Below are 22,792 nucleotides of genomic sequence, written 5' to 3' on the forward strand. Positions count from 1 at the left end.
ATTACACTTTTTCTTGTTAAAATTACACTTGTCTTCATTAAAATTACATTTATCTCTACTAAGGTTATCTCCTCAATGACTAAAGTTACGCTTTTGGACTAAAGTTAGAACAATTTGGACTGAAGTTACACAAATTTGGACTAAACTTACACAATTTGGACTAAAATTACACAATTTGGACTAAAATTACACAATTTGGACTAAAGATACACAAATTTGGACTATAGTTATACATTTGGATTAAAATTACACTTTTATGGACTAAAATTACACTTCCGTGGACTAAAATTACACTTTTGTAGACTAAATTTATACATTTGTGGATTAAAGTTACACATTTGTAGACTAAAATTACACTTTTTTGTACTAAAATTACACTTTTGTGGACTAAAATTACACTCATAAAACGATAAAAGATGCACACACTATCAATTTACTAAGTTACACTTTAGTGGACAATGATTGGAATTGCACAATCTAAATGACTCAAAATAAATGAATTGTGTAACTTTAGTTCTAATTGTGTAATTTTACTCTAAATTTAGTTGTAAATAGTGTATTATTAGTTCAAAATTATTCGTAAGTAGTGTATTTTCAATCCAAAAATGTATTTTTAGTCCAAAATTGTATAATTTTAGTCCAAATTTAGTTGTAAATATTGTATTCAATTTAGTCGTAAACTCCATTAGTTCGTCCAAATAGTCCAAATAGTCCAAATTAGTTAGTCCATATTGTCCAAAATGTCCAAATTAGTTAGTCCATATTGTCCAAATTGTCCAAATTAATTAGTCCAAATTGTCCAAATAGTCCAAATTATCCAAATAGTCCAAATTAGTCTAACTTTAGTCCAAGAGTGTAACTTTAGTCATTAATAGAGATAAGTGTAATTTTAACAGGAAAAAGTGTAATTTTAACCGAAAAAAGTGTAATTTTAAAGTAGAAAGGTGTAATTTTAAAGGAAAAAAATGTAATTCCAACAAGAAAAAGTGTAATTTTAACAGGAAAAAGTGTAATTGTAACAGAATTGAGTGTAATTTTAACATAAAAAGTGTAATTGTAACAAAAAGTGTAATTGTAAGAAGAAAAAGTGTAATTGTGACAGAGAAAGTGTAATTGTAACAAGAAATAGTGTAATTCTAACATAAAAAGTGTAATTGTAACAAAAAAAAGTGTAATTGTAAGAAGAAAAAGTGTAATTGTGACAAGAAAAAGTGTAATTCCAACTAAAAAAATGTAATTTTAACAGGAAAAAGTGTAATTGTAACAAGAAAAAGTGTAATTGTAATAGAAAAAAGTGTAATTTTAACCTAAAAAGTTTAATTTTAACCAAAAAAAATGTAATTTTAACCAAAAAAAAGTGAAATTGTAACAAAAAAAAGTGTAATAATAAAAAACAGAAATAAAAAGTAGATGAAATAAATGAAGGTGAAGACTGAAAATGTGAAACAATAAAAAAAAAAGAAATAAAAAAATGCAAAAACCAAAATCAAAATATGAAACACAAACAACCAAAAACCGAAATAAAAAAAATGCAAAAAAAAAAAATATGAAACAATAAAAAAAAACGAGATCTGAAAATGTGAAAAAAAAAAAAAAAAAAAAAAAAAGGGAACATATACATTGCTGAGACAAGTAATAAACCGAATCTAAAAAAAACAATGAAAAAAGACCCACCATCAACCAACATCTATTTAAAAAAAAAAAACAGATTTGATATGAAAAAAAAGGAGATCTATTTTCGGGTGTTGTTGTGGTAAACAAAAAAAAAAAATTAAAAAAAAATTCGAAATCTGGGCCGATTTCTTTTAGGGTATTAACCCAATTTTTTTTTGAAAATGTGAAACAATACAAATAAACAATACAAATTTGAAATAATAAACGAAAAAACCCCAAAAAAAATAAGAGAAATAGAAGATGTGAGTGATGAGAAACAGATCTCAAAAACCCAAAAAAAAAAAAAAAGAGAAACAGAAGATGGCAGTGGGCCGTGAAGGAGGGAGGAGCCGGCCTGGTGGCCGTGAAGGAGGGAGGATGGTGTTTAGGTGTCGGGTTTTGGGTTGTGGAGGCCAAGTGTGAATGAGCCGGCCTGGTTTTTTTTATAGATCTATTTTTTTTTATGTGGTGGTGGTGGGGTGGTTGGAGAGGAAGGAGGGGGGCTCGGGTGGTTAGATGAGGAAGGAGGGGGGCTCGGGTGGTCAGAGGAGGAGGAGAGGTTGAGGGAGAGCGACGGCGCGGAAGGTGACGACGGTGGGGAAGGTGACGACGGCCGGGAAGGTGGGGTTGCGGTGGGTTGGGTCGCCGGAGGAAGGAGGGTTGATGGTGGGTCGCCGGAGGAAGGAGGGTTGATGGAAGGAGGGGATTTTATTTTGATTTTGTGTGGGTTTTTTTTTGTTTGGGTTTTTTTTTTGGTTTTCTTATTGAGAGAGAATGGGAGGAAATGAAATGTATGAAATTGAATGATTAGTAAGGGGAAGAGGGAGTGTGTAAAAAGAGAGGATTAGAATTAGGAGGTGTTTAGGAATGATTAGGGAGGGAAATTAGATAGATTCATTTCTAGCCCTCCATTTGAGATGCAATCTCCTCCCTCCATCCCTTCCATCCAAAGGCCCATATGAAGACTTAGGGACTCAATTGATGTAAGGGACTTAGAAGAACTTGACACTATATATATATATATATATATATATATAGAGTAAAGTTCTTCTAAGTCCCTTCCATCAATTGAGTCCCTAAGTCTTTCTAAGGGCCTTAGGATGAAGGAGATGAAGGGAGGAGATTACATCTCAATGAAGGGCTAGAAATGAATCTAGCTAATCTTCCTCCCTAATCATTCCTAATCTCTTTCTTATTCTAATCTTATTCTTATCATTCATTCACTCATCTCTCTTTCATTCTTTCAAAAAAACAAAACTTTATCTCTCATCCTCTCTTCCTCTCATCAACAAACCAAAAAAAAACCAAAAAAAAAAACCAAAATCAAAACAATTCAAAAGAAATCTGAGAAACAAAAAAATTGAACCTCCCTCCTTTCACGCGTCGTCCCGAAAAAAAAGACGGCAACCACCACACCCGACCACACCACGGCAACCACCACACCCGACCACACGCCGCGGAAACCACCACTATCACCCACCAACCCGCATCACCTTCCTTCCACTATCACCCACCACTGCTACCACCACCAGCCCACCCCACGAACCCGCCTACCCGACACCACCAGCCCACCGCCACGAACCACTCACCTCCACGGCCCGACTCACCCCCACAACCACAGACCCTACAACCACGGCCGACCACAACCCACCGACTCCCTCTCCTCCCCCCCCCGTCCACCAAACGCCGTCCTATCTTTGTTTTTTTTTTTTTTTTTTTCGGTTTTTTTTTCTTTTGTTTTGTTTTTTGTTTGTTTTTGGTCGTCGACATCAGAAGCTTTTTTTTTTAATTTTGGATCTCGTTTTTTGAGATTTTGTTTTCGTTTTCTTAGATTTGGTTTTGATTTCGGTTTTTAATTATTTACCATTCATTTGATTTTTGTTTTGTTCTTGTTTCAATTTTTTTTTTTTTTAGATCTAGTATTCTTGGTTTTTATTTTGGTTTTTTTTCTTTTTTTTTTTTAATTTCAGATTCGGTTTTAATTTGAATTCGTGTTTACTTGTGTCGGATTCCTTTTTTAAGGTATAGATTCCATTTTGTAAACGGTTCTATTTAATTAGTTGGTGTTTTACATCGTTTTTTTATTTTAGATCTAATATTGTTGGTGTTTATCTTGGTGTTTAAATATTGTTGGTGTTTTACATCGTTTTTTATTTTTTATTTTCGTTTTACATCATTTTTTATTTTAGATCTAATATTGTTGGTGCTTGGTTTTTTACAAATCTCGCCTTGTTAATATTAGTTAAAATTTCATTTTTTTTTGTTACAATTACATTTTTTTTGGTTAAAATTACACTTTTTTTGGTTAAAATTACACTTTTTTTTGTTAAAATTACCCTTATTTCTGTTATAATTACACTTTTTTTTATTACAATTACACTTTTACTTGTTGGAATTACACATTTTCTTGTTACAATTACACCTTTTCCTATTAAAATTACACTTTTTCTTCTTTGGAATTACACTTTCTCTTGTCACAATTACACTTTTTGTTCTTATAATTACACTTTTTTTTGTTACAATTACACTTTTTATGTTAAAATTACACTCAATTCTGTTACAATTACACTTTTTCGTATTAAAATTACACTTTTTCTTGTTGGAATTACACTTTCTCTTGTTACAATTACACTTTTTCTGTCACAATTACACTTTTTCTTCTTACAATTACACTTTTTGTTACCATTACACTTTTTATGTTAAAATTACACTCAATTCTGTTACAATTACACTTTTCCCTGTTAAAATTACACTTTTCCTTGTTGAAATTACATTTTTTTCCTTTAAAATTACACCTTTCTACTTTAAAATTACACTTTTTTCGGTTAAAATTACACTTTTTCCTGTTAAAATTACACTTATTTCTATTAATGACTAAAGTTACACTCTTGGACTAAAGTTAGACAGACTAATTTGGACAATTTGGACAATATGGACTAACTAATTTGGACAATTTGGACTAACTAATTTGGACAATTTGGACAATATAGACTAACTAATTTGGACAATATGGACTAACTAATTTGGACATTTTGGACAATATGGACTAACTAATTTGGACTATTTGCACTATTTGGACGAACTAATGGAGTTTACGACTAAATTGAATACAATATTTACAACTAAATTTGAGTCATTTAGATTGTGCAATTCCAATCATTTATTTTAGTCCACAATTCATTTATAGTGCAATTCATTGAGAATTCATTTTGAGTCATTTAGATTGTGCAATTCCAATCATTGTCTACTAAAGTGTAACTTAGTAAATTGATAGTGTGTGTATCTTTTATCATTTTATGAGTGTAATTTTAGTCCACAAAAGTGTAATTTTAGTCCACAAAAGTGTAATTTTAGTCTACAAATGTGTAACTTTAATCTACATATGTATAAATTTAGTCTACAAAAGTGTAATTTTAGTCCACGAAAGTGTAATTTTAGTCCATAAAAGTGTAATTTTAATCCAAATGTATGACTATAGTCCAAATTTTAGTATCTTTAGTCCAAATCGTGTAATTTTAGTCCAAATTGTGTAATTTTAGTCCAAATATCTGTAATTTCAGTCCAAATTGTTCTAACTTTAGTCCAAAAGCGTAACTTTAGTCATTGAGAAGATAACTTTAGTAGAGATAAATGTAACTTTAATGACGACAAGTGTAATTTTAAAGGAAAAAAGTGTAATTTTATCAGAAAAAAGTGTAATTTTAACAAGGAAAAAAGTGTAATTTTAACAAGGAAAAAAGTGTGATTTTAACGGAAAAAAGTGTAATTTTAACGGAAAAAAGTGTAATTTTAACTAAAAAAAAGTGTAATTTTAACGGAAAAAAGTGTAATTTTAACGGAAAAAAGTGTAATTTTAACCGATAAAGTAATTTTAATAGATCCTAAATAACACAATACCAAAAGAAAATTTTAAATACGAAATTTGGAAAATATATATAACAAGATGAATATTAACAAAGTGATATCAACAAGAAAAAAGTAAAAAATGAGATTTCATAACTAATAGATTTAGTACTATAATTTTAACCGGAAAAAAAAGTGTAATTTTAACACAAAAAATTGTAATTTTAACGGAGAAAAATGTATTTTTAACAAGGAAAAAACTGTGATTTTAACCGAAAAAAGTGTAATTTTAACGGAAAAAAGTGTAATTTTAACGGACAAAAGTGTAATTTTAACCAAAAAAGTGTAATTTTAACCGAACAAGTAAGTTTAATAGATCCTAAATCACAAAAAAAACCAAAACATCAAAATTGAAAAAAAAAAAAAAAAAAAACGGAAATGGAAAAAAAACGGGTCAATGAAAATTTATCTATTTTAGTAGATCTAAAATTAAAATTAAAAAAACCACAAAATTAAAAGAATATTATATAGCAAGACGATATAAGGAGAAAACAAAACAACAAAACTAAATAAAAAGAACACTCAAACATCAAGTTAAAAAAAAAAAAAAAAAAAAAAAAAAAAAAAAAAAATTGACGTCGGGCGGCGGCGGCGGCGGTGGTGGTGGCGGCGGCGGTGGCCGCGGTGGTGGTGTCCGGTGGGTGGTGGTAGGTGGATGGTGAATGAGGAAAAGATGAGTACATGATTTATTTGGATTTTTTGGATTTTTTATTTGTTTGGTTTTTTGGGTTTTTTTTTTCTTGGTTTTTTTGGAGAGAATATGGAGAAGTGAGATATAGAGAGAGAATGAGGAGATGTGATAATGAGTTGGTGAATGAAAGATGAGGAGGATTAATGTAGTTAATGAGAAAATTAGAGGAATATGGCAAAATTAGAGCATTAACCTTAATTTTTGGGTTCTCATCTTAGCCCTCCATTTCCAAGATCCAATGGCCCATAATGGGACTTATGGACTCAAATGTAAGAGGAGGACTCATTTGATCTTTTCACTATATATATATATATATATATATATATATATATATATAGAGAGAGAGAGAGAGAGAGAGAGAGAAGAGATCAAGTGAGTCCACCCAAAAGATTGAGTCCTAAGTCTTTTAAGAGCCATTGAAAGATAGGATGGAGGGTTGAGATTGAAGGGGAAAAGGGAGGGATTAATGCTAAATGGAGGGGATTGAAGCTAATTAATCACTTTCCCTCACTACCTCCACTAATCAACCACTAATTTTACTATATAACATTTATTTTTCACTCACTTCTCTCTCATCTCACACAATTATCATTCATCCCATCTCTCTAAAAATCAAAACCATTCAATTCCTCTCAAAAATCCAACAAAAATCAAAAACCAAATAATTCAAAAAAATCAAAAAAAAAAAAATTCCCCCTCATTCACTCACACACCCGCCACCACCACGACACACCACCCACCACCCACCACCCACACACCCGCTACCACCACCACAACACACCACTCACACAACCACGACACACCACTCACACACCACCATCTCAGTGGCTAATACCACCCGACACCACCTCACTCTCCCTCACGCCCCCAAAAAAATCCCCCTTTCCAGATCCGACAAACCACAACCCAAAGCCACGCAAATAACCAACCACCAACCACCACAAACCACCAAAAAATTCCCCTTTTCCGGATCCGACAACCACCCTTGACAACCACCCCACGACAACACCAATGCGTCGCATCACCCCGACCTCCACCAACCCGGCCCGCACCGATTCTCCCACACCCCCACCGCCACAACCCAAAGCTCGCACCCATTTCACTTTTTTCCGACCACCTCCAACTTTTTTTTTTAAAACAAATTCAGATCTGAAAAAATTACAACACCAACCGACACCACCATGACGCCACCACACATCATCACAACCCGACATCCGCAAACCACCATCCGCAAACAACACCACGAAACACCATTTGACGCCGCCATCCACAACCTTTTCGCCTTTTTTTTCCAGATTTGAGGTTAGAAAAAACGAGGGGTTGTTGTCGATGTTGTTGTTGAAGTGGTGTTGTTGTTGAAGTGTTGTTGTTGAAGTGTTGTCGATGTTTTTTTTTTTTTTCTTTTTCTTTTTTTTTTGGTACTTTTGTCGATGTTGTTGTTGAAGTGGGGGTGTTGTTGAAGTGGTTGGTTAATTTTGTTGAAGTAGTGTTGTTGAAGTAGTTTTTCATTTTTATTGTTGGTCTTGCATTTCTGTTTGTGTCGTGTTTTTTGTTTACTTTTTTTTTTTTTTTTTTTTTTAATTTTTCGAAAAAGTGGTGTTTTAATAATATAAAAAGGTGGTGTTTTGTTTGGTTGTGGGTGTTTGTTTTATAAATTTTCAAATCTCGTCTTATAAAAAATCGTCTTGTTATATATTTTTTTTCAGATCTGGTTTTGTTGGGTTCCTTTTTTTATTTTTCAGATCTGGTCTTTCTTTAAATTTACAATCATATTTATTAGATTTACACTCTTATTTCTTTAAATTTACACTCGTATTTCTTTACATTTACACTCATATTTCTTTACATTTACACTCACATTTTTCAGATTTACACTCACATTTCTTTACATTTACACTCATATTTCTTTACATTTACACTCATATTTTTTACATTTACACTTGTATTTCCTCACATTTACACTCGTTTTTATTTAAATTTACACTTGTATCTCCTCACATTTACACTCGTATTTCTCTTAAATACACTTGTATCTCCTCACATTTACACTCGTATTTCTTTAAATTTACACTCATATTTCTTAACATTTACAGTCGTATTTCTTAACATTTACACTCGTATTTCTTTACATTTACACTTGTATTTCTTTACATTTACACTTGTTAAATTTATATAGATTTGCACTAATATATTTGTGTGGATATGAGTTGGTGGTGGAGGACGACGGTGGTGGCATTTTTTGGTAGTCGGATTAAAGTTTGACTCGTAAAGGACAAAGTTACACTTATAAAGGACCAAATTCACACTCAAAGGACAAAAGTTACACTCTAAAACCTTCAAATTGACTAAAAAAATCAAAGTTACACTCTGAAAATGTTACATTTACACTCGTAAAACTTCACATTTACACTTGTAAAATGTTAAAATTATATAAATTCAAAATTTCCGTCACAAAAAAATCAAATTTACACTCTTAAAATGTTACATTTACACTCGTAAAACTTCACATTACACTTGTAAAATGTTAAAATTATATAAATTCAAAATTTCCGTCACAAAAAATCAAATTTACCCTCTAAAAATGTTACATTTACACTCGTAAAACTTCACATTTACACTTGTAAAATGTTAAAATTATATAAATTCAAAATTTCCGTCACAAAAAAATTAAATTTACACTCTAAAAATGTTACATTTACACTCGTAAAACTTCACATTTACACTTGTAAAATGTTAAAATTATATAAATTCAAAATTTCCGTCACAAAAAAATCAAATTTACACTCTTAAAATGTTACATTTACACTCGTAAAACTTCACATTTACACTTGTAAAATGTTAAAATTATATAAATTCAAAATTTCCGTCACAAAAAATCAAATTTACACTCTAAAAATGTTACATTTACACTCGTAAAACTTCACATTTACACTTGTAAAATGTTAAAATTATATAAATTCAAAATTTCCGTCACAAAAAAATTAAATTTACACTCTAAAAATGTTACATTTACACTCGTAAAACTTCACATTTACACTTGTAAAATGTTAAAATTATATAAATTCAAAATTTCCGTCACAAAAAATCAAATTTACACTCTTAAAATGTTACATTTACACTCGTAAAACTTCACATTTACACTTGTAAAATGTTAAAATTATATAAATTCAAAATTTCCGTCACAAAAATCAAATTTACACTCTTAAAATGTTACATTTACACTCGTAAAACATCACATTTACACTTGTAAATTATTAAAATTATATAAATTCAAAATTTCCGTCACAAAAAATAAATTTTACACTCTTAAAATGTTACATTTACACTCGTAAAACATCACATTTACACTTGTAAACTGTTAAAATTATATAAATTCAAAATTTCCGTCACATTTACACTTGTAAAACTCATACAACATTACATTTACATTTCTGAAATCTAAAACTCAAAACTGATTAATTAGGGGCTAGAGAGAGAAAGAAAAATTAATTAGTGTATAGAAATTTGATTAGTGGTAATTTTTTTTGGTAATTTTCAATCTCAACCACCCATCTCAATCCAACCATCCACATTTTTTTCCTTTTCTTTTTAATGGCCTTTAATCAAATTAATCTCAACCATCCATTGAGGCCATCCAATGGCCCTTAGAGGGACTTATGGACTCAATTTGAGAGGAGGACTCATTAGATCTTACCTCTATATATATATATATATATATATATATATATATATATAACCATTACTAAACCAGTCGGCGATCCACATACGTTCCTCACCTCAATTATAGCAACCAATTACGTCACAAACCATACACATGTCTAAGACTAGCTACACCACCTACAAGGATCAATCTATAACGCCACAACATCACAAATTCCACAATTCGTCTTATACTCACACTAATCTTAACATTCATCTAGCAATAACCATCATATGATACAACACATATCAAATGAGTCATTCAACTTAAACCTGCAATACACAAAAGTGCTCAAGAATTCAACCATCGTAATTTCCAATCGCAACTCGGCAAACGTTACAACCAGCTTAAAACCTTATATCTACGATTGTCACTACATGCAAGACTCACATGAGTACACATGTTACAGCTAACAAGCACACATGACAAACACTCTTCAAGCAACTACTCCTATTAACTACCTTTTCCCTGTGACTGGCTTAAGCGCGATGGGGCCGTTATTTTGAAATGAGGGCGCCTACTCACCCAAAATCTGGCATCAGCTGGGGCTCCCAACGCACATACATCAGGTTCATTTTAATTCGACACCATATATCCATTCGGTTGATTGGTTCAGGTGCCAAAATCGTCGGCTCTTATACCACTTTGTAACACCCCCGCACACCAGGACGCCTTATCAAGGACCATCCCAGTGTATGAAGGTGTTACCATCTCGGTCACCCGAGGTAGTGGATCAAATAGACAATGTAAGAACACTTATAGAATTACTATGTTACCATCCTACACCACAGTGAATGTTTACAACAATCAACGAACCAACAACCACTGACGACGAGCTAACTGATGAAAAAGTAAAGAGGAAGCCCCATAACCAATCCCCTAGCCATGAGCACCCAAGAAGGACATTCTCGAGAGGAAACAACAAAACCCAGATAGACAACCACCACCACAAACAACCTACGAATAGTAATACCTAAAGTAAAACAAGTTCCATATGACGGGATTATTCAGAGAAACTGGAAAAACAGGAAATTGAAACAGAGCCATATTATGTTTGGAGAGAACCACCGCTTCTGACTAATCCAATCAACATCACATACCACCCATATCCACACAATTAATCCACCTCTTCCATAATGCTTAGTACAACAATACCAAAAAATATAACACAAAGAAGGGACAAACAACACCTTCCAAACCAACTATAGACAAGAATCTAAACCCAGCTGCAAAACCAGGTCTAAGATCAAGAAAATAGAAGTAAAGACCATTCGTCAAGACCAAGACCGATGCAAGAACAGTCCACCAAAACCGATACAGTCAATCAAAACCAAGTAGGAGAATGGAAACAGACAGAGGAAGTCTGATACAAAGGGACATGCAAAACCTCAAACGTGTAAAACACACTAAAGCCCCTTGATTCACCAACCGACTCCTCCCAGGACCACCGCAAAACATGCAACTACACCAAACAAAGGAAAAGGGACCAATAGGTGGGGGGAATGGGGGGATCACCATATCGGGCCCACAACACGACCTCATAGAACAACAATGAGACAGACGGATGAGCTATACTCATCCACACAAAAAAACAATAACAACAAGGAAACCAACCTAGAGGTGGGGGGAATGGGGGGATCACCCCTGGGATGAAAACCAAAAAGACAGTGACAGGACAAGGAGACGGAAGAGGGGGACACTTAAACAAGTACATGCAAACCCAAACAGACCACCATCAAAGAGACACAAACCTACCAACACGATTGACGACTCAAGATAGTACCAGGACGGAAAACAAAACACCGGGAAAGGTAGCGATAGATGACAACCAGCAGCGAAGACGACATGCAGCAACAGATTCTTGAAAATAGGGAGGAAGATGAAATTACAGTCCCTTAAAAAGAAGAGAAAGATTGGTATTAGATGAATTAATCGATTATGAATTGATGGTTCGCCGGAGATGAGCATAATCAAAGCCTCATCTCCGACGATGATTGCGAGAAAATGGGGTTGTAGGATGGGAGGATGTCAGTGGCGGCGGTGCAAAGGAGTTTAAGTTTTAGGTTTTTAGGGGATTTTTGGAGAATTTTTTTAAGTTTTAGGTTTTTTACTTTCACAAAAAAACTTATATAACTAGTAAATTGTGAATCTTTTGCTTAAAAAAACGAAGCAAACATTGTACATATTTAATGTTGAGTTAAATGAGGCTCGAAAGAAAAAAACAAAAAAGTGTTAGCCGTGGGTTTCGAACATAGGACGACTGACATATACAAACAAGCTCCATCCACCATGCCACTTTCAATTATATACTCGTAAATCCTAATTGTTTGTTAAAGTATTTGTTTCTAAAAATTAGTGAGGGTCAATCCCCACTAAAACGTCCTTGATTACAAGTTACAACTTACAAAAATACAAAATGCAAGTATCAGGTAGAATTTTCATTATTGAAAAAGCCGAAGGAAAAATAAAAAAGACCAACACTTTAAGGACTAAGAGGTTCAATATAACAGGCCGGCCCAGTGAATAACTTTTCATAATAATCCGACGTTATTTGGTAATGTGTCGAAGTTATTTAGTATATGCCCGTCCTTAAGCTCTTAAGTAGTTCAGTCCTATTATAATCCGAACACACTCGACAATTCAACATATATACGTATCTCCCACTTTCCTATATTCATCTCCACTTTGATTTGTTTATCTACTTCTTAATTGATCATCAACTAACCCTAATTCCCTAATTCGATTACTCGCATTATATTCATCGAATCAAATAATCTTGATTATTCATTCTAGTGTACTACACTACATTACTATCGCTATCACAATGACGAAAGTCGTAGCCGCCAAGTCGAAAGCCGGGTACAGTGTTTACTTCCCTTGGGCGCCTCTAAGAAAGGTGGCTCACCGCTCCATAGGCTTCTTTAAGAAAGTGATTCCGTTCCAACGCCGCCGTGTTATTGCAATGAAATCTTCACCGCCAAGAAAACTCACTCTTAAGAAGAAACCCAATTGGGTCGACTGCAATAATCAATGTTTTGATTCTGATTCTGAGATTTCAAGTACGGGTTCGAGTCGGAGTTGCTGCTCATCAGTGGGTTCTAATCATACTCCTCTACTGTTTGAGAAACTAATAGCGAGATGGGGTTCTTATGTTTCACATTATTCTGTCTCTGACGAAAACTGCCATGAATATTATGACTCTGACTCATCTACTGCGGGTTCGTATTCATGTTCGTGTTCGAGTTCGAGTTGCTGCTCATCTGTGGGTTGTAATGATCCTTGTCCGTCCTTTGTTTGAGAAACCTGCCGTCGTTAGGGTTTAATGTAAATTGATGGAGTAGGATTTATGGAATATTCATTAATTGGGTTTATGCCCTAATTTTGTCTTGTGTAATTGCAACCTAGCTAATTGTGATTATAGTCATTGCTACATGCCTACACAATTGAAATAATTAAAATTCCTATTGTTTTAATTGTATTGCCTGAATTTTACGGAGTAGGATCATTATTCAATTTGTTTCTAATTGAAATAATGTTTTTTTTTTTTTTTTTTTCCAATTATGGGTAGTTGTTCCGCCATTTCTCATTGTAGTAGAACTAATAGTTGAGGTTTTTTTTTTTCTTTTGTTTTGTTTTAGTTTAAATTTGTGTTTCTTTTGTAAGGGAGATTGTAATTTCGCGTCAGTGGAATGTTTGTATAAGACGGTTTTATATGATGTTTGGTTTTAAGCATGTGTTTTGGTAAAATCACATGTGATTGACTTAGTTATATTAAAATGGTTTTACACAAGTTCGGTTAAATTAATTTGGGATTTACTAGTTATAATGAAACAACTAGATTTTGTGCTTGTGCGTTGCACGGGTTTTAAATTTGACTCTCTTTTAATTGTTGTGGACCTTTTTAATCATTTTAAACAGTGTTCACAATCATGAATTATCCTTAATATTATAAAATTTAAGGCAAATAAAATAGTCAAAGGGAATAAAAAACATTAAAATCAATTCACATGGTATAATCGAGTCTTCCATATGAGAAACTACATTATTACTTGCCCTATTTATTATATTCTTCACAAATACAGTAGATTAAAAAAACCTGAAAAGAAAAATAATACGAAATATAATTTGACATGGCCATTAGTTATTTACTCAAGAGAAGAAAAACGTCTAAGTACAGAATGTCTATAATGAAAAAAATTGATCTAAAATTCGCTTTATTCTCAAACTTACTCCAATAAAAACATAAAGAACTCAATATCGTCACCCATCACCAATTCACCACTCTTGCGTATATATAAGGTGTAGTAACCAATTCTCAACGTATCGAATCCTACAAAAGTGAACGATATATATTAGTAACATATTGATAAATCCTCACTTGTTTAAAGTTATGTTATGAATCTGTGTACGGAAAACACCCTACTTAAGATGTGTTGTCTTATATTCTCGAGTGAAATGATACTATTCGTCTTAAGGAAAACTAACCAATCACGGTAAATCGGACATCAGAAAATTTAAAATCCCTATATATATATTAGCTGCACTATACCATTTTTGTAACCGGTTAGCTACTCTTCAATCTTCATGGTATAAGATTGTAGGTCTCTCTCTTAGTTTTTCAATTAGTATCACTAAACAAAATTATTTGTTGAATTATTTAAAGAATCCCATAGGAAAGTCAATCATAAATCAAAGTTGTAAAAAATAACTCTAAATAAACTTAATTAGACATAGGGACTCCATCTTTTTTATCCTCCTGATTAAATTTTAAAATATTATTTTAATATTATCCCCAAAAGTTGAATATTTATTTATCTAATTAAAACAAATTCTATCTATAGTAATGTGATCAACGAAATGGACTCGAACAAATATATGAAACGTAGGTAGACAAATAATTGGTGTATAACAACAGATCTTTATACATGTTTTTATAATGAAAATATATACATTGTTGGTTGGTTAAGGTACAGATTTTTTTTTTAATCTCCTATAGTTCTATTCCATACACTTTTAAATGTAGAATTTTATTCTCGTTTTAGATCAACACAAATTAAAAGGTAAGACCGATAAGAGACCCTCATTTTTAAACCTCCATACGTTGTCGCATTTAAATAAGAATAGTCCCTTTTTTATTTAGATTTGTTAGCTTATAAGCTAATAAGTAACCAATGAAATTTATTAACCCCAGTATTGATTTCATTCGATAGTTCTATTCGTTACATATCACCTTAACATATTAGCATCATAATTAATATGTTAACCTATTTAGATCGATTTTTTTTAGTAAATCTTATTTGGGGGTATTTTTACTCATACGCATTATTTTACTATGTGAGTAATGTGACCCTATTATTATTACTTGCCCGATTTCTCCTCTTAGTATTTGTTCCACTTTGACACTATAATATTGAAAGTATCTCTCTTTTTTTATTGAATGTCATCTACTCATCTACATGTTTTTATGAGGCGAAGATGATTAAAATCCATGGCAAATTGGCAACATATTGACTTTCTTTGAGATAGAATATCGCATATGGTATATCTTTAAAAGTAATCCCATCAAAGATGGATTCTTTTATTTACGAATTTGTCTCTTCATTAAAATATTGAAGATAAGACCATTTTCCCCCTAAATCCGCAATTTTATTTCTAAACTTGTTCATGAATTTCATAATATATACTATGTCACACCATCATCCAATTTTTTCATGGACTTTATTAGTCGTTGATGGTGGAGCACCCAATACACTGAGCAATCAATATATACTTTGTTTAATAAACGTGTCTCGTAGATACATAAGTAAAGTAGACCAAAACCCAATCACGTAATACGAATATGACTGAAAATAATAAGATTTTTGTAGCGGATTTGGCTAAAGACTCCGATCATATAAATATCTAAGGTCATGCGTGAATTTACCTTAATTACCTTGAATAAGTATTTGATTAATCCTCTTAAGCATTCAATCTAGTTCCTGCACAACCATAAATATAGTACATCAATCTTTTAAGAATATCATAATTAAAGGGATAAAAAAACATGCAATAATACACACATATAGGTTATGTAAACTCAATATTATCAATGTGACACCCCCATACTCCAAGTGCCTTACCAGGACCACTCAGGTATAGAAATGTCACCATCTCGGTTTCCCGAGGCAATGATAATCAAATGACAATAACGAAACGTACTTTATTAAATAAGTTTAAGTGATTACATAACAAAACCAACTGTAAAGTAAAATACAACTGTTCTCAAACTATAAACCAATTGAATGAAACTGTCTTAACAAACATAGCGGAAGACTAAAGACTCTGATATGTGATGACTCCATCCCCAGCTAGATCCCTCGCGTATCCAAGATATATACCTGTCAAACAACTGCTCACCACCCCCGAATGGATCACCACAGTTTTTAAAACATTTAAACGGGGTCAGTACTAATCACACAATTATAATCACAATCAGACAGAAATCAACACAGCTCAATTGTCACATCATCCCGAACTCCATCACCAACTCCTCAATACTGACTACGCACTAAAGTGTGTAGCCTTGCCAGAGTACCCATCGCAACAGGTTACTCCTCGCCGCCAGTGGGAGACCGCAGTCGTTCCCACCTAAGCCCCGCTCATCTCTGTCGAGCGATAAACCCAAACCCATTAATGTGCACATCCCTTCTGTGGCGGATTCCACGGAAGGCGAATAATGGGCGTGAAGCCACTCCCGCAAGTGACTCCACTCAGCCAGGGACGCACCCCGAAGAACACAAACAGATACAATCAATCACAACTACTAATCAGCAAGCAAACCCAACAACCGTCACAATACTCGTACGATAATATTCAACAATCACAAATCACAACCAATACATCATGTGACTAATACTGAGTAGGGAAACCCTACCTGGAATGCAATCACTATTCAGACGATCTAACAGCTGTCTCAAAACTTGTCTTCTACGAACCCTCCTCCTATACACATATTCATACAATCACTACCACAACAATATAATTATAAAACCCCTAATTTACCCAATTAGGGTTTTAACCAAACTCAAAGAAACAACATAAAAACTATACAAGGATCTTACCCTCGACACGACGAACTCAACGGTGTAAAGAACGTGACGATCCGACAACCTTAGCCCTTGGGATTTGATGGTATCGCGACGACGTAGACGACGTAACTTGTTTTCTCTTTTGAAAGGTTTTTATAAAACGTACAAATGATGAATAAAGTGATGGAAAGCTTAATATATCTATCACGCGTTACTAACAAAGCCTGACTAAAACAACCCGTAAAAGTAACTTACTCGATCGAGTAAGTAACTTACTCGATCGAGTGCCCCTTACTCGATCGAGTGTCATACATACTCGATCGAGTACCCATCAGACAGACTACTATTTCGTATAAAAACATACTTACTCGACAGAGTAAGCCCCACTCGATAGAGTACCCAGAGACTCATAAAACCGTAGTATTACAATCAAAGCCAAGATGCAATTAGGCAAGAGAGTTGACTTAATTAAAGCAAATGAGCAACGTAAATTATAAAGAGGAAGGGTAGAAAGTTTATAGGCCAAATAGTAATAATACACATATTTGGCTGCGTTTTATTTTTGGATGTGTTTATATACTCTAATGTTGTGTAAGAGTTCTAGATGTACTATAATTTTAATAAACATTCTACTTCAACAGTGAAACTCTATCTTCATAAATAAATTACACAGTTAAACTCTATTTTATAACTTATCTTAACTTTGTTGTATAATTATCTTTATCTTCAAATATTATCAAGATTAAAAAGTATTTAAATAGGTAGTTTAAAAAACTTGGAGACTACCACGTGCTTTGAAAAAAGCTTCTTTTATATATATACTAGATTTAATGCCCGTGCGATGCACGGGCCTATTTGTAATACTCTACCGAGTAAAATGTAGTAACTGAAAATGTTAAAACGTGTATAATTAAAATGCTCGTAAAAACTAATTTAGTTTTATTTTTTCTTAACTAAATGCGCACTCACTCTTAGTACTAAATTATTACATATCTCGATTTTTTTCTCGCATTTTATAACAAAGGTAACAATTTCAACGCATAATGGTGGGTTAGTTACAATTCAAAAGTCATATAGTATCTTCAAATCCTGGATATATATATAATTAACATTGTAAAACACTCTTGAACAACTATATTATAAACTTGTTTGGCACTTGCAAAAACATAAGGTTATATTATTATAACTAATGATTAATATTTGATCTCTTTTCATATCGGCTGAATAAGCTGAATTGAATTTAATGGAATTGAGCTGAGCCGAAAGAACTAAATAGAGTTGAAGTAAAAGTTAATCCGAATAAAGCTAAGCTGAACTGGACAAAGTTGAACTGAACTTAACTAAACTAAACTAAATGAAAGGAGTTGAAGTGAACTGAAATAAGAGTTAATTTGTAAAGAGATGAGCTAAAATGAACTGTATGTACTGGATTGTATGATGCTGAAAATAAGTTCGAAAGAACATGGACTAAGAGCTAAGCTGAGCTTAACTAAGTTGAGCCGTGCTGCATGGGGCTGAGCTGAATTGAGTTAAATTGAATAAAGTTGAGTTAAAGTAAAATGAGTTGAAATTAAGTCAGAAAGAACATGACCTTTGTGTACTTTAATCTATTTATTTATATAGCACATAAACTATAGTTTAATCTATTTTCATATAGTTGAACATGAACATGGTCTGAAAATCTTTCGTCTGATTAGTTTTTTTCTTCAAAGTCTTGCAAGATGATTAGATGATAATATATGAGTTCTCCGTATTATATCAATGCAAAAGTGATTACTTCATTGCATACAACAAAACACATACTGTAAAGTTCGGAATTTACAGATGCAAATCCGCATGAATGAAAACTTCTTTAGACATAACTCAATATTTCTTCTTCATAGTTGAATATATAAAAAACCATACATGTTCTATCGTATTCACAACGATAATAATAAATCATTATCTTAACCATAAAATACTCTATACTTTGTTAATTATGTTAAAAAAAGTCGTACGGTGTAAAATCACACTATGAAGACGATTGTCCAAATGGTATCGAATTTTAGTGGCACCATTGTTAATAAATAATTTTTTAACTTAAAATTACCTAAGAATGTATGAAAATCGTTGTTGTATATTCCTTCCAAGCAAGAAACTTAGGATTACTTATAGCATGAGTTTGAATGTTGGATGTTTTTTTGGGGAAAAACCTTATGTTGGATGTTTTTTATGTGGAAAACCTCTGTAATTTTTAATTTATATTTGTTATAGCAGAACTTAACTTTTGGTTTGAACCTCGCGTACCACAAACTCTCGAAAATACTCCGGTGTCGTAGGAAGTAATCAGTGCATAGATAGGTCATAGACTCGAAGCATATTCAAAACTCATGAGATTATGACTTTATGTAATAATGATTTCTCTTCGACGTTACCCAGTTGTGCAGTAATTATTGTGTGACACGGTCTCACACTGTAAGACATTCAATTTATATAAAATTATCCTTTTATTTAATTATAACAATAAAAATGAAATTTATTTTAAGAAAAGCACCGTTTCATAGTGTGAGAATTGAGACCGTCTTATTTTAGAATTTGTGCTTAGTCTTATAATGAACTTGTGTAACCTGTCATGAAAATCGTTGTATATTACACCATGTCAAGTGAAAGGTTTACATGGACACAAAGATACAGGGAAGATAAGTTATACAGTAAACTATACAATGGATTCATATAATAAATATGAGTAATTGACTATATATGTTATGAGAGGGTGGAGAAGCACGCTCATGTTTATATACCTACTTACCGAGTAAGGAAGTAAAATTTGGGTTAAATAAACATCTTAGCAGATCACGTATATGACATTATACAATTTGACTAATTCTCATCTTATACTATACTACTACGTGATCTGCTTAAATATTCGTTATCAAAAAAAAAATCTATATTCTTCCTTTTTATGGTTTTACACTTATATAATTGAAAAACGGATCTGAACATACTCTTACTTGATCTGCTCAAATATTCGTTGTAAAAAAAATCTATATCCTTCCATTATTACAGTTTTACACTTATATTTGAAAAACGGATCTAAACACACTCTTATTAATAGAAGTAAAGAAGTGAATACTAATAGATCCCGTTCTACACTAAATTTGTGTAAAATTGGCTTACCCCGAGTATTTTTGCAATTCCAATGCTGTCATCACCATGTCAAAGATCCATTAAGACTGCAAAATAAAAATAAAAATAAGATTCAAGTAATGATAATACATCTACGTAAAGCAATACTTGAACAAATCAATATATCATGCACATAAATTAATACTCCCTCCTATTTCGAATAACTGCCCCATTTGTCATTTTCATCTATTCACATAACTGTCCCATTTGTCATATTTGGACATGTTTTTTTTACTTTCCTACCCTTGCCTCTTTTCTTTATTTACCACTCCAACCACCCCTAAACCATCATATTCAATACTTTTCATTATTTAACACCTATATTCTTACCCTTATACAATACTTTTCATTATTTAACTTCATTCCTTAATTTTCGTGCCATTGTCCAAATGGTACAGTTATTCGGAATAGGAGGGAGTAATTAATATTAATAACTATTCCTACAAAGAAATAGCACATAGATAAAAAAAAAAAAAAAAAAAAAGCTAATGCATGAGAGCATATCCAAATAGTCTACACAATAGAACATGCTGCGTGAAAATTTGGAGGGTACGCATATATTTATATGTGAATACAAATAGAATTTGGCAATTAAATATACATAGTCTTCTAATTGTGATATAATGGCACGTAAATAGGATTGTAGAGTTGTAGTGATGCTAGAGATATAGTATTATTTGATGTAATCGTATTTTATCTCCTCCTATACTCAATATTACAGTATATATCTGATCCTAATTCTTTTTTTTTTTAATTAAAGTAGTTCAGAAAAGGTGGACTCTCTAGAATCACTCAAAAAAAACTTCCTTTAATAATATAGATAGATATTGATTATATATATGTTCAGTTAAGTTTAGTTTATTTTGTTTTTCAATTCAGCTTATTTCGAAAAGGATTTATCCAAAAGAACGGAGCTTTAATACTCCATTCGTTCTATATTATATAACGTTTTTGTTTTTCGTGGTTAGCCTTTGACATTCATTTTTACAAAAATATACTCCCTCCATACCATACCAATGGTAACATTGAGAATCTTGGGACTATTTATGGTCATAGGGAATCCTCGATATTATTCTTAATCTAATATAGTCATGTGAAATCTTGTTTGATTTACCGTCATGAATAATGTTATAAGAATATCAAATTTTTATAATTTTTAATAATGTGTAACTAAAGATATTCACATTGCAAAACATGTCTCGACAAGTGTGAAAAAGTCAACGTTACTATTGATGTGGTATGGAGGGAGTGTTAGACTAAAAATTATAAAAATTATATACCATAAAATTCCTTATGAAAAGACTTTTCAAATGAGTATACATTTCATGAAGAGAGAAGGGAGTGTCTCAAAAAGTAAAAATGACATATAAAAGAAACAGAGGGAGTATTTCATTTCGGTGAGAAATTACGAGTTCATTTTGATATAGGCCTCGTTTAGTTGGCCGTTGGAATACAATTCCACCGAAATATTGAATTCATGAGATTAATCTCCCATATGAAATTCATGTGAATTAGCTAAATCCGTTTGGTTGCCGATGTAGGAGTTCAATTACACTAGAGTTTACAATTACCTAGGCGGACCTATGTAATTCAACTCCTAGGAAAATTTAATTCCTACATTATGGCAAAAGTAGGCAACCAAACAAGTTCCAATTTTGCAATTCATGGGATTTTGCAATTCCTATGATTTACAAGGGGCAACTAAACAAGGTCATAGTATTGATGAAGGCAGTAATGGAGCGAGGGGGGCTAGTAGGGGCGCTCACCCCCGCTGAAAATGGAAAAATTCAAAAAAATTGCTAAATTTTCAAACTTTTTTCAAATTTACCTTATAAAGTTACTTGTTCGTCCCCGTTAAAATTTTTCGTCCCCTAACAAAAAATCTAAGCTCCGCCACTGGATGAGGGGTGGTTATATATTTTTGAACCAAAGCAAAGGTTACAAATTACGATGACTAGTTGGTATTGAATGTTGGTAGCTTATGGTTTGAAACTTTAAAATGTTAATGGCTCCTTCACACGGGTAACATGCTGTCCAATTCCTCCGTAGAAAGCACTCCGTGGAAGAGGGGTCAATTGCGGGCTTGGGCCTTGAGCCGTACACGGTCGGGTTAACTTGATTTATTTAACTCACGAACATGCGGTTTGTGGGTTTTGTGCGGGTCTGTGGACCAGTTTTTTGTAAATTTGGAAAAATAGGTTGTTCAAACCCACTTTGTTACCGGATCTACAGAAATGAGGGCGTATTTGGTTTACTCGGTGGTATGGGTCAAACCAGGGTGATATGCGGTTGGAATTTAATTCCTAATATTAGGTATTTGGTTCAGTTTTAGATGAATGATGAATGAAAAAATAAATTTATCCCATTTTAAAAAATTAAATTAATAAAAATGTATAACACAAATATAGTGTTGAAATATTTATCAAAGAAATAGAAGCACAAAAATATTTCTTATAAAAGTATGTTATTGACAATTTCACAAACATACGAGAACATTTAACTCATGAAATTGACTTTAAAATATGATAGATAATTTGGGTGCTTTACATTTCCTTTTTTTTTTTTTTTTCTTTACAAAGGTTGAATATGCATTTCATTTTTTGAAAATGCATC

The sequence above is a fragment of the Silene latifolia genome, chromosome 3 (assembly GCF_048544455.1).
Source record: "Silene latifolia isolate original U9 population chromosome 3, ASM4854445v1, whole genome shotgun sequence".
NCBI classification, from domain to species: domain Eukaryota; kingdom Viridiplantae; phylum Streptophyta; class Magnoliopsida; order Caryophyllales; family Caryophyllaceae; genus Silene; species Silene latifolia.